Source organism: Elephantulus edwardii, unplaced genomic scaffold (assembly GCF_000299155.1).
Source record: "Elephantulus edwardii isolate Elephantulus edwardi_28Jun2011 unplaced genomic scaffold, EleEdw1.0 scaffold00029, whole genome shotgun sequence".
NCBI lineage: Eukaryota > Metazoa > Chordata > Mammalia > Macroscelidea > Macroscelididae > Elephantulus > Elephantulus edwardii.
This window is the reverse complement of record NW_006399779.1, coordinates 20,355,520-20,360,731: the sequence shown is the minus strand read 5'-3', so window position 1 is coordinate 20,360,731 and position 5,212 is coordinate 20,355,520.

The following is a 5,212-nucleotide window of genomic DNA, read 5'->3' as shown; positions in this document are numbered from 1 at the left end:
GGAATTAAATAGGATTTCTATATTCACTTTTTTGAGGAAAACATAAACTATGTTTCATAGTATTTGTATCATTTAACATTCAGAAAAATAAGATAAGGTTTTTTTATCAAATAGTGACTTTTTTTTGGCTTTTTAATTGTGATTTGTTGTTACAGCATGTCGTTGAGTTGGAATCAGCTCATAGCTGCCCCTCTAGTGGGTTTTCAGAGGCAGTAAATCCCAAGTGAGCAGACTGGTTATCCTTTTACAGCTGAACAGCTCGCGGATGTGAATCTCATGCCTTTGAGATTTGAGATTGCAGTGAGGCTTCTTACCTCTAGGCCACTGTGTTCCTATAGTAGTTTGAGTTTATTGTAGTTTGGGTGAGAGTTGAACAGCAAATGAAAAACTAATCACACATTTGCCACTTCCTTTCGGCAATTCTCATCTCCATTAGTCTTTCTGTTATCTAGTGAATCATGTAATGTATGATTCGTATAGTAAGACACCTTTGCGTGCCTTCCGTTTATTTAGTGGGATTATCTCGGTCCTGCCCTTTCTATATATTCCTTTCACCTGTCTGCATATGTGTCTATTATCTGTAGATGGAACTCTGGGGCTTACTCTACAGTGATCTTCACTGCAAACCTAAAGGCTATGCATCGCTGGTGTTCAAATATACCCACAGCTTTAAGGGAGAACAGGAATCATTTCCCATTGCAAGTTACAACCTCAGAAGCACAATACAAAGTTTCATTGAGTCGGGTCTGACTCACTGACAGTGAATTTTGTTCTCTATCGATGCATCTAAAAACAAGATGATTCAATGAAATAGCTTTTTAATATAGTTGTTCAGTACTGGACAATTATAGACTAAGGAACTTTTAAAATTAAGGAACTTCTTGAAGACTTTAATTGTACTTATCCAGATGAGTTAACTTTATTGAACAAAGCCATGAAACTTTAATGTTCATACATCTATTAAAAAAACACATGCCTATAAGGAAGAAAAATACACATCTAAATTCATTATCTACACTGTATAGAAACACCTAGATCATCTGCAATCACATAAGTAGACAGTCTTGACTTTGAGCATGAAAAACACGTAAATTGTTCAAAGGATATAAAACCTTAAAACCAAACAAGAACTTTCTTGCACATTTTTCATGCTGCTCAACGTTATCATCTATCGAGAAAGGGAGGGAAAGAAGGTGCATCTTTCAGTCTCTTCTGAGCTTTTCTTTTACATGGTGTGTCACATTAATGCTGCCCTACAGGGAAATAATCAAAGAACTTTAATATAATACTGTGGTTCAGAAAGGAAACATGACAGCAGTACATTACTGCAAATTGAATTTAATGAGCTTCTTAGCACTGGGAGAGTGACTCTTTGAAACAGAAGCTATTCAATTGAGATCATTTTGATCATAATTAAATCATTTTACATTTACCACAGGGACAAGTTTAATCTTAATTAGACACTTTCACAGAGAGGTGAAGCAATATGATTTATGTTTTTTTGATCATATAGTGTATGATTTGTACAGAAAAGTATATAAAACAATATGGCGGCCCTTCCTAAGTGGGGGGGGAGGAAGAGAGAGAATATGAGAATATGAATTTTTAAGGTCCATTTGAGGGGAATAAGTTACCCAAAGCAATGTTAGAAACTTGAATTTGCGGAGGATTTAGGAAATGGGTGAATATACAAAAAATAGTATTCTTTGTATTTTTGATCCCATGGCTTTTTCTAAGAGTGAAATATGTACTGAAAAAGGTAGATACAAATAAGTTATGAACTACTTAATAAACTGGATCCATCATGGAGATATTTTAACATAAAATACATTGGAATTGAAGTTTCAAGACATTCAAACACATAATGTTACTTCTTAGCTTTTTATTCTTGGGAAATAACAGTCTCCCTAGGCTGCATTTCTTTAAATTACAATCTACCTGATGAAAATGTTTTGTGTTTTTTTTTAAACAGGTAAAACTAATAACTCTCCCTTAACTTTAGGGTGATAATTATATGAAAAATGTGGAATTTATTTTCAAGCTTTAAATGAAACTATAAATGATATTGATATTCTAAGGAAGATACACTGTTTCTGTACTTTATACTACCCAAAGCTGTATTATTTGTCCCATGGCTTTTTCTAAAAAAGTGAATTATGTGCTGAAAAAGATACATACAAATGTGTGATAAACTACTTAATTAACTGGATCTATCATGGAGATTTTTTTTAACATAAAATACATTGCTAAGTATTTTTGCTTTTTAATCTCTTTTTCACACATGATATAAGTTAAGAAGGCAAGTGGAGATGACAATGAAGAGATGTAAACAATAAAAATCAGTGTGTTTGTTTCTCTAATTGATGTTTTTCCAACCATGAAATATCTAAAAACCATCTCTTGTTTAAGCAACATGACATGACAAGAAAGTGAATGACTCCAGGGACTTCTTACAGATAAATGTTTGACATTAGGCACAAAGCTGCAATGGTATGCTAAGTTCTCTTCAGTCATCTAGTATATTTTTTTTTTCATTTCTCAAAAGCTTAACTACTCAAGAAATAGGCACCGACCTCTGAGCTTCACACAGGAATAGCTCTTAAAAAACTGTGTGGAGAATATAAGAAATATTGGGAAAAGTGTTCATTTGGAAATTAACATGATGTGCAAAATAAAATTATGAAAAATTCTACATTGCTTAAAAATATTTTTGGATTAAATCTCATCTTTTTCTCTGTAGATATAATATGCATTTATCTCTTTTCATTCTTCAGGAGACATAGAATAATAGTTTTTCACAATGATTTGTGTTGTGTATACGCTATAGTCTAAAATATTTGACCGAGAGACTTAACAGTCATTGATATTCAATTAGTCAGTATTCCTTAAAGTCCTCGTTTTAGGCATAGCAATTGTGTGTATGTGTGAGAGTGAAAATGTGTGCTTCTTTTTTCTGTATCTCTAGTACCTCACATGTGAATGCTGTTATTATTTAAATTAATAAATCCAGTTAGAGGTATCATCTTTAATACAGTAAAGGGACACATAGTTAGAAATTCTAAAGATTCAAAACAGTGACTAGAGCAGTATCAAGCCTGAAGCCTTCAATAAGATTATGTCTCAACATCAAGGAAACAAAACTACTCACAGCTAGAACAAGAGGCAATAAAGGAAAACAAGTTGGAAGCTGTGATTTTATTTCCTTGGATCTACAATAGATACCTATGGTAGAAACTTTTTAGAAACCAAAATATGTGTGGCAGTCCACCAATCTGGTGTTAAGGACCTCTTTTAAGTATGAAAAAGCAAGGATATCAGTTTAAAGACATTGATTCAAGCCATAGTATCTTCAGTTTCTTTATATATACATGAAAATTTATTTGAGAGAGAAGAAAGAAAGAGGAGAGAGAGAGAGAAAGAGAAAAAGAAGCAGGAGGAGGAGGAGAGAAGAAGAAGAAGGAGAAGGAGAAGGAGAAGGAGAAGGAGAAGGAGAAGGAGAAGGAGAAGGAGAAGGAGAAGGAGAAGGAGAAGGAGAAGGAGAAGAAGAAGGAGAAGGAGAAGGAGAAGGAGAAGGAGAAGGAGAAGAAGAAGAAGAAGAAGAAGAAGAAGAAGAAGAAGAAGAAGAAGAAGAAGAAGAAGAAGAAGAAGAGAAGAAGAAAAGAAAAGGAAGCCTTTGAGTTGTGATGTTAGAGAAGGGTACTAAATATCTCATGAACTGCCAAAAAACAAACAGAAATAAAGCCAGAGTGCTTCTTGGAAGGAAAGGTGGCAAAGCTTCATCTCACATAAATTGAGCATGTTTCTCAGAAAGGCTATGGAAAGTTGGAAGGTTGGTAAAAGAGGGGAAGATCCTCAACTAAATGTGACTGTATCAAAGGGCTTAAGGATGTGAGAAATGATAAGGCTAACACAGGACAGGATAGAGTTCAGATCTGTTGTTCATAGGTTCACTATCAGTTGTGCTCATCGAATAACAACAGTGACACTTTTAAGAAGAACAGGTCACCAGGATTGGAGGAAGACTCATTAACAATCTTGAAAATCAAATCTATGATTTTCAGATGACACATCTTTCTCACTGCAAGAGAAAAGCTCTTAAATCACTTTGTAATGAAGATTAAAGTGTACAGCCTTCAGTGTGGACTAGACACCAACAGAACAAAACAAAAAAATCTCCACAATTGGATTAATAAGAAACATAGTAAGTTGTAGTAACATCGATGTTACCAAAAATTGCCTTGTACTTTGATCTACAACCAACACCTATGGAAGTAAAAGTTAAGGAATTAAGTAAAATAGTGCTTTTAGGAAATTTGCTGCAAAAAGTCTGAACATGTTAAAAAGTAAAAATAACAGCATGAAGACTAGTGTGTCTGACTTCAGCCATGACATTTTCAAGAACCTCAATGCATGTGATAGCTGGAAAATTAATAAGGAAGACCAAAAACTGAATTGTGCTGAATTTTCTATTTTGAACCATATTGAATGTACAATGAAGAATGACCAAATCCATTTTGAAAGAAGTATATAGTTCTTTTGAAGCAAGAATGTTAAGACTTCCTCTCATGTACTTTGGCTGAGGCATCAGGTGTGATCTGTCTGTGGAGATAAATATTCTGTATGGATATTTATTTAGCAGGGGGTGAGCAAAAACCAGAAAGTCTCATAATGAGGTGGCTTGACTCAGTGCCAAGGATTTCAAGGATGCTGCAGGACAAGGGTTTTGTTCTATTGTACATAAGATCACAATGAGTAGGAATCAAGTAATGACAGCCACTATCAAAGTATGGGGGGAAATATACCAGATTGGATTGCACCCTTATTGGACTATACACTTGTTAGAGTTCTTGTTAACAATACATTTATCATTGCTAAGTGCAAGTACAATTCATAGTGACCCCATGAATAACACCTCTGAACTCTGTGCTATCTTGTGTCGTCCTTATTGTCTCTCTCATACTTGATCCCATCACTCAAGCCATTGTGTCAATTCCTCTATTTGATGGTTTTCTTCTCTGACTTCTCCAAGCATAATGTCCTGTCCAAAGAATAGCCTCTTCTAGCAACAGGCCCAGGTATGTGAGGTGAAGTTTCACCATCTTGCCTGTAAGCAGCACCAGGATGTATCTGTTTGTTATTTTGGTAATCAGTGCTCTTCTCCAACATCACAACACAGGGATATCAGTTTTTCTTCTGTCATCCTTATTCATTC